This window comes from Tenrec ecaudatus, chromosome 6 (assembly GCF_050624435.1).
Source record: "Tenrec ecaudatus isolate mTenEca1 chromosome 6, mTenEca1.hap1, whole genome shotgun sequence".
In the NCBI taxonomy this organism is placed as follows: Eukaryota; Metazoa; Chordata; class Mammalia; order Afrosoricida; family Tenrecidae; genus Tenrec; species Tenrec ecaudatus.
In genome coordinates this window covers 45,896,673-45,905,649 of record NC_134535.1, presented here as the reverse complement: position 1 = coordinate 45,905,649, position 8,977 = coordinate 45,896,673, and the positions used below count along the sequence as shown (strand labels likewise).

Sequence of the window (8,977 nt, the reverse complement as noted above, 5' to 3'; positions counted from 1 at the left end):
GCTATTTTGAATGATATTTTTCTTAATTTCCATGTTAGAGACCTCTTTGATAACATACAGGGATCTGGTTGATTTGTGAATGTTGATATTGTACCCTATCAAAGTGCCAAAGCTTTCCATTATTTACAATAATTTTCTTGGGTTTTTTATTTTGAACATTCCTTATATAAAATCAAATCACCTGAGAGCAGAGAGACTTTTATTCTTCTTTGCTACTTTAGATACTCTTAGGTTCTTTTTGTTATATAACAGAGCTAGCTATACTTTGTGTTAGGCCAGATTGACTAGAGAAACAAATCCAGTGATACTCACATATGTGTAGGAAAGAGCTTTATATCAAGAAGCAATTGTATATCCAAAAAACACTCAGCCCAGTCCAACTCATAAGGCTGGTACTAGTTCATATGTCCCTCATCAGCCTCACATGACAACATGCAATGAGAATGTAGTAGGATCACAGGTCTGTTTTTACACATTCCAGTGGTTCTGAGGTTGGTGGAAAGCAACAGGGTTCCAGCAGCTCTCAGAGTGGCCAGCAAGTGGAACGGTGGAGGCAGAAGAGAGAGACAGAGAGGTTGGCCTCCTGAGAGCTATATCTCAGTGGCACCTCCAAGTGATGTCATTACACTGCGACCTGATGGCTTAACTCCACGCCCACATTTTTATATATCCTCAAGTTGACATGAAATTGTGCAATGACCACAGGCTTCTAGCATACTATTGAATATTGGATAATCATGTGAGAAGCATGGGAAGTTTAGCACATTTCATTGTGATCATGTGAAACTTGCACATGGATCAAGAGGCAGTTATGTTAACAGAATAAGGGAATACTGCATGGTTTAATATCAGAAAAGTATGCATCAGGGTTGTTTCTGAAGAAGAATGTGACATCAGGATTGGTGAAAGGCTTGGCAACAAATGTAATATAAAGATGAGACAACCAGGATTGCTTCAAGTGAGGAGGGCTTTAATTACTTGTTGATGAAGCCTAAGGATTACAGCCTTCAGTATGCATGATGACTCAATTAGAGACTCAAATTCTTACAACTAAATCAACAGTAGTCATCAAGGTAATTCAAGAAAAGACCGAAGTTGTCAAGGATTTTGTCTTGCTTGGATCCACAATCAGTTCTCATGCAAACAGCAGTCAGGAGATTAAAAGACATGTTCCTTTACATAAATCTGCTGCACATGACCTCTTTAGAGTACTGAAAAGCAAGGATATTGCCTTGAGGACTATGGTACACCTGACCCAAGTCATGGTGTCTTCAACTGCCTCATAGCAAATGAAAGTTGGATATTGAATAAGGAAGACTGAAGAAGAATCGATACATTTGAATTGTGGTGAAGAAGAATATTGGAAGTACAATGACTGATAACGTGAAAACCTTTTCTGTTTAAGAAAATGTACAGAGTACTGCTTAAAGACAAGGATGGCGAGACTCCATCTTCCGTACATTGAGCATGTATGTTGTCAGGAGAGACCAGTCCCTGGAGAAGGAAATCATGTTTGGTAAAGTGGAAGATCTGCAAAAAAAGAGCCAAGCCTCCAACGAAAGGGACTGACATGGTGGCTACAGCAATGGGCTTGGGCATAGGAACCATTGTGAGGATGGCAAACATCAAAATCAGATCCTACGGATTCAACAGGACCAGGCAGTGGTACTTGCTGTTTTGCATTGGGTTGCTATAGATTGAAGCAGTTTGATGGCACCAAAAACAAAAATTGGATAAGAAGAATGATATAGGGCATCCTATGGTACTTATTTTTAGGGGCATTCCTTTCAATTTTCCCCTTTATAGTTTTGTATATAGGTTCTTTATTACACTGGGTAATTCCTTTCTAGTTTTATTTTACTGAGAATTTTTATCAGTACTAGATGTTGGATTTTCTCACGTCTTTTCTGCATCACTTGGTATGATAATGTTCTTATGATAATGGTATGATAATGTTCTTTTCCTTTGTTTTATTTATAAGGTGGATTATAATGCTTGTTTTTTTAAGGTTGAACCTTCATGTAAACTTGGTTTGAATTCCACATAATCATGATATTAAAAAAATTATTTTGGATTGTAATTGGCTATGATTTTGCTGAGATTCTGCATCTATGGCTGATATTGGTTTTTAGTTTTCTATTCTGGCAATATCTTTCCCTGGTTTTGGTATCAGGATTTAGCATACTTCATTAAATATTTTCATAAATATATTGTCCTTTTTATCATTTAGAATAATTTCTGTAGAATTGGTATCAATTCTTCTCTTAATGCTTGGTAGAAATCGCCAGTGAAGTTATCTGGTTCTTCACTTTTTTGAGTGATTTTAAATAATCTGATCTAGTTCTTCTTTGGTGACGGGTTTGTTGAGGGTTTCTACACTAATCTGCTAATTTAGGTAAGTAATTTGTTTCTAGAAAATTTTCCATTTCTTCTCGACTATCAGATTTGTTGGAGTACAGTCCTTCATAGTATTGTTATTATCTTTTGTTTTGTGGCTATGTCAGCCTTTTATTTATTATTTGTGTTCTTCACTTCACCCTTTTATTTCTGCTCTGTGTATTGCTTCTGCTTCTCTATTGATGTAAATTAATTTTGTTATTCTTCTACTTGTTAGGGAAAGTAGTTAAATTTATTTTTCCTCTTTGATGCTTGCATTTATTGCTCTAAATTGCCTTCTGAATACTGCTTTTCCTGGGTACCAAAATCTTGGTGTAGTGTATTTTCATTCTCATACTTTTCAAGAAATTATCAAATTTCATTCTTTATTTTCTCAATTACCCAGTTTTAAAGCAGAGTGTTGTTCCATTTACATGTACTTAATCTTCAATTTGAACTTCTTATTTTTGATTTCTAATTTTATGGCAGTGCGATCAGGGAAATGGCTTGTAATATACCAATGTTTTCCAGTTTATTAAGGCTAGCTTTGTGGGCTCACATATGGTCTATTCAGGAATATATTCCATATGAACTAGTAAAGAATATATATTGAGCTGTTGTATGCATGTCTAATTTGTCTAAAAGGTCAAGTGGATTAATTTTGCTATTTACTTTTCTGTGTTTTTATTGAATTTTACAGTTCTATACCCTCCATTCAAATATTTTATATTGATATGATTTCCTTTATTACTTTTTAATTGTCTTCATTGTGAAATATGACTGGCGCTCCTTTTTATAGGGTAATTTTCTTTTAAATAGAATATTGTTTTCAGTGGCTTGATTTCTGGTTGGTGGTGTCTTGTATGTTGATCTGGGGTTAATGGTGGCTGCTATTGTTTGTTGCTTTTCTGGCCAAATAACTCCCCTTAATATGTTTTGTAAGTTTGGTTTTGTCTTTATGAACTTTTTTTTCAGGAGGGGAAAAATCAAGGAGAAGGGGAAAATAAAACTTCTCCTCAAGTCACAGATAATCTTGCTCCAGGTTAAGTCCTCAAATTGGAAGCTTTATGAGACTGGGTGGGAAGTGGGGCTGAGTTTTAAATTGTAACCTCTGCCTGGAGCCTCTCTAGGCCTCCTGTTGTTAGGGAAACTTGTAATGATTTAGGCTCCCTTGCCTTTGTCTCCTATATTGTGCTTATGTTCTCCCCATCCCCTCTCCTCCAAGAGACAGACACACACACACACACACACACACACACACACACACACGCAAACACGCACACCCACTCAGCAGGAGGGCAATTGAAGTGAACTCAGCAATAATTCACAGCTGCATCATAGACTACATTCAGTATATTTACCTGCTTCCTTTGCCAGACTTATCTAGGAAAAGCCTTTGGTGGGAGTAGCAAAAATTATGGACAGAAGAGTCATAAATTATTCACTGTATTGCAACCCATGTTAGCCATTCAGCTTTACCTAAAGTCATATTCCAACTTGTCTGCCTGGCATCCATATTTCTGTTGACATAAATTAGTAGTAGCCCACAATTACTTTTTCCTCCTATATTGATTGTTTACCTAGAACATGCTAAAATCATAAACTTTTTGAGGAATAAATACCATAAAAGAGAGTAGGATAAGACCCCAGACGCTATATCTTTTGGTAGCTGGGCACCATCAGCTTTCTTTGCCACATTTGCTTATGCACACATTTGTCTTCAGTGGTCATATCAGGGAGGAGAGCACAAAATGGTATGATTTTTTTTGTTCCTTGATGCCTGATAACTGATCCCTTCAGCACCTCATGGTCACACAGGCTGGTGTGCTCCTTCCATGTGGGCTTTGTTGCTTCTGAGCCAGATGACCGCTTGTTTACCTTCAAGCCTTTAAGACCCCAGACACTATCTCTTTTGATAGCTAGGCATCATCAGCTTTCTTCACCATATTTAGTTGGTTACCCACTTTGTCTTCAGCTGTTGTGTCGGGAAGGTGAGCATCATAGAATGCCAATTTAAAGGTCTTAAAGGCTTGAAGGTAAACAAGCGGTCATCTAGCTCTGAAGCAACAAAGCCCACATGGAAGAAGTAAACCAGCCTGTATGATCACAAGGTGTCAAGAGATCAGGTATCAGGCATCATCAGAACAAAAAATTTTACCATAGCAGGGGAGTGCGGAGTGGACACCCAAAGCCCATTTGTAGGCCACTAGACATCCCCTTACAGAAGGGTCTTGGGGAGGAGACAAGCCAGTCAGGGTGCAATGTAGCAGGATGAAAAATACAACTTTCCTCTAGTTCCTAAATGCTTCCTCCCCCTTGTCCCACTGTCATAATCCGAATCCTACCTTGCAAGCCTGACTAGACCAGAGTCTGTACACTGGTACAGATGGGAACTGGAAACACAGGGAAGCCAGGGCGGATGATCCCTCAGGACCAGTGGTGAGAGTGGCGATACTGGGAGGGCATAGCGAAGGTGGGTTGGAAAAGGGGAACCTATTTCAAGGATCTACATGTGACTTCTTCCCTGGGGGACAGACATCAGAAAAGTGGGTGAAGGGAGACGTTGGACAGAGCAAGATATGATAAAATAATAATTTATAAATTATCAAGGGTTCGTGAGGGAGAGAGGATTGGGGAAGGAGGGGAAAAATGAGGACCTGATGCCAGGGGCTTGGGTGGAGAGCAAATGTTTTGAGAATGATGAGGGCAACTAATGTACAAATGTGCTTGACACAATTGATGTATGTATGGATTGTGATAGGAGGTGTATGAGCCCCTAATAAAATGAGTTAAAAAATGATGAATGCAATGAACGTACGGATTGTGATAAGAGTTGTATGAACCCCTAGTAAAACATTAAAAACAAGAGCGTAGGATAGACTTTGATAAAAATTCATATTTATTTGAAAGAAGAAAATTATAGAATATTCAACAAAGACAAGCTCAGTCTACTTAAAAACACAAGAGAAGATTTTCCCTATTTTTTTTCCACTGAAGACAAATCTCAGAGAGATGCAGAGGTTGAATATCTTCAGATAGCTAAATCTATCTAAATCTAATTGAGACAGCTTCCTTTAATGAGAGAGCCAATCAATGGCTTGGAATTCACTTATGAGGATTTCACTTAGTAAATTTGAGAAGTAGTTGATTGCAGTTTGGTTTTGCTTTACCACGTGAGATTCTGAGACTATAAAATTAAGTGATTCTATTAGAGTGTCTACAGAAACTCTGCTACTCTGACCAGGACTAAATCTGAAATACCTAAAAGTTTGCATTTAAAAATTTGTTCTCTTTGTACGTTCCCTTGTGCCATCTCACGTAGTCAGAAAACGCCGGAGCACTTTCTTTATGCATTGCTCGCTTAGTGGACACGTACACCAGCCAAGAGTTCTCCACAGTGATTGCTCCAGTCGACATTTCTACCAAAGTGAGTGTAGCAACAATTAAATGAAACAGATGTGAATTAATTTTTATGAAAAATTTCCTGTGTAAAATTATTTTTAATAGCAAGCTTATCGGTGTATTTTTCATATGTCATACAAGTTCATCATCCAATCGTATTCAGCAGCTTTGTACAAGCAGCACCACAAGGAGTTTCAGGCACTGTCCTCCACACTCATCATCCTTGGCTCCCCTTTTCTCCTCCCTCCCTGCCGTGCCCCAGGGCACTTATCAACCTAGCTCCTGTCTGTCCCAGGTCTCATCTACTGGAAATGATAGAAAACAAAACCACCAGCAAGGACAGGACACGTCATGGTAAAACCTTACAAACAAAGAAATCAGAGAATATTAAAAATGGAAACAACTTTAAAATGGGTCAACAAGCAGATCAAAGAGTAAGGCATTACCTTTTAAACTACACCTGCCATCATCAACTTTACAGTCCCCTCTGACTGAGAGCGAGGCTATTCAGCAACCTCTGCTCCAGTCAGAGGGCAGTCGCGAGAGGCTTAAGTGACATGGGGACACTGAAAATGGATTTTGATGTGCTTCCTCCATGTGGACTCAAGCCTTGTAGATGACAGATGATCTTCTTTCTGACAGCCACCTGCTTTTCCCATTACACTTTGTTAGAGCACCCGTATTTCAGTGATAGCTTCATGAGGGAGAGCAGCAAGTGGGGCCATGCCATTAGAACTGATTATTCTTCTACTGGGACTAGAAGTAAAGGGGATCCCCAAATGCATTACTATATCTATGTCTGCGTCTCTGGTTCACTTTAGAGACAGCATTATCATTTTATAATAGTGAACAGTATGTATCATAGCCCTGGCAAAAATTTTTTATTGCATGTAAAAATTTACCACAAATGAATTTAGTAGCTTAAAGCAATTATATCATTTCTTACATCATAGTTCTGTGCACTGGCATCGAAGCCCGTCAAGGCATGAATGAATTTCCTGCCAATGCTAGCTCACAGCTGATTGGGTGCTACGGTCCTTACTGGCAGCTCTGGGGAATGTCTGCGTCTAAGATCACTCAAACTGGTGGCAGCCCTTTGTCCATATCAGTTGTAGGGCTGACGCTGCGATCTCGATGATGTGTGGCTGCTTCACCTTCAAGTCAGTGCTGGCCACTGAAGCTTTCTGATGCTTCTGCCCTCTTCTAATTTAAGGATTCCTATGATTACATTGAACTCACCCCCATGTTGCCGCCTAGCCTCTCTATGGTAAAATCAGTTCACTAGTAACCTCAATTACATTTCCAAAGTCCCTTTTGCCTGTTCTGTAATATAACTATTGAAGGCAGACAAAGAGGGCAGAGATCATTGGGACTAAGATTCTGCTTATCATACAAAAATTTCATGAATTGTTAATATTGCTTTTTTCCCACTTGAAATGAGCATGTTGTTCCACTTAGTTCCAAGAACTTCACCAAACAAACCTGAATCTATTTTTTAGACCTGTGTTCTAGCATCAATCTGGATAACAAATACCAAATTAGGGCCCAGTAAGCAAAATGGAAACATGACTAGGTTTTGCAAGAGAGCTAGAAGGTTGAAAGAAAAAGACATCACATCAAAGGAAGATAGCTCTTTGGAGGAGCAACTCCTACTGTCAGAGATAGGAGAACAAACAGGAGAGGTGCGCACTACCAGACCCGACGGGAAGACACACAATGGTAGGCTCTCGGGGGAAGGGCACACTTTCCAAGCATTGATTCCCTCTGCAGATACATGTAAGGGCAGATCTTTCCATTATTTTCTTTTTATTTTGACAGGAAATAACTTTATTTTTGTTAATTCAAATAATTATATCACAACAGCTAGATTAAGGGGGCCACACAAACCCTGCCCCAAATGTGACATCATCTCAATACAGAACAATGCCTTTTTCCAAGGTGATTCTGAAAGTAAGGAAGTGATTAATGATGGAAAAGAGGTGTAACTTGTACACGTTACATAGCTACTATCAGTTACCGATTTATACTAAATTAACTTGGTCATGAGAGATGTAGGTCCCAGTTCCTCGATCTGAATGTGATTAGGCCAATCCGTTTGCAAATTTGCACTGCTTCAGCACCTCACTGAAACCCTCGCAGAGCTTGAGGTCGCCCTGGTTCTGGGCACATTCCAAAAACTGCTTCATCTCATAGTGGCAAGGACCAAACTGCTGCTGCTGCTGGTATACCGGCTGGGCTCCCTGAGGCTCCTGGTAAGTGATGTCAGGCCTGGCGGGCTCAGTGCCACTCCCCCCACCGAAGCCTCCAGTGATGGCATGGCCCAGTGTGTGCCCAACAGCAGAGCCCACAGCCACACCGGCTGCCGTGGTCGCCATCTGTGCCATCAGACCGGGTTGTCGGGGTGCAGCAGCAGGTGAGCCGACCGCAGTTGGTGGGGCTGCAGCTGGTGGGTGGGCAGCTGGGGCTGGCCTGGGGGCAGCTCTCATCTGAGGGGCTCGGCTGGCCAGAGTGGCCACGCAGGAAGTAAGGCTCTGGCTTCTGCGTGGCATCGTAACTCCGCGGGGAGGCGGCTTCTCGGTGCGGGAAACGCGGAGGGCAGACCCATTATTTTCTTTCCAGGAACGCAATCTATTATTTCATTGATTCCACTATTGTCATAATCAAGATAAAATGAACCACGCCCATAAGATCAAACAATTTCTGACTCATAGTTATCTCATAGGCCAGAGCAGAACTCTGATCTCTGAAGCTGTATGTTTTTATGAAAGCCCTGTCTCTCTAAGGGCTGGTTTCAATTAGTATTCCTATAGTGGCAATGGTGTAGGTCACTTCAGCCGCATCCTATTGCCTGAGTGCAGTCACACAAAGTACAATCCAAATGTGGGGCTGGGAAAGGTATTCTCCCTGCATGCTGTGTCCTCACAGTTCTTAATGAATACACTGACATAGTATGAACTTGATCACGTCCATCCAGACTGAGCTCCTCTGAGCTTCCTGCCAGTATGTGAGGTCTTCATGCTAACCTTCCACTAGCACAGGTCCTAGACATCAAGAAACAAACAAGAAACACTCTCTAAAGTCAGCCAGTGGTTAGGGAAAACCAAACCCTTGGACACACCAGCTTTAGTGATTCGGTGCAGAATGGGTTTGTTTCTTATGGACATTGATGGCTTCTTAATCCTCCCTTATTTTTCTGCCT

At 40.6% G+C, this 8,977-nt stretch overlaps 1 pseudogene; it reads right to left on the bottom strand.

Annotated features, from left to right (window-relative positions):
- Nucleotides 1-7,573: 7,573 nt before the first annotated feature.
- Nucleotides 7,574-8,327, bottom strand: LOC142450796 (coiled-coil-helix-coiled-coil-helix domain-containing protein 2 pseudogene; annotated as a pseudogene).
- Between the last annotated feature and the right edge of the window lie 650 nt (nt 8,328-8,977).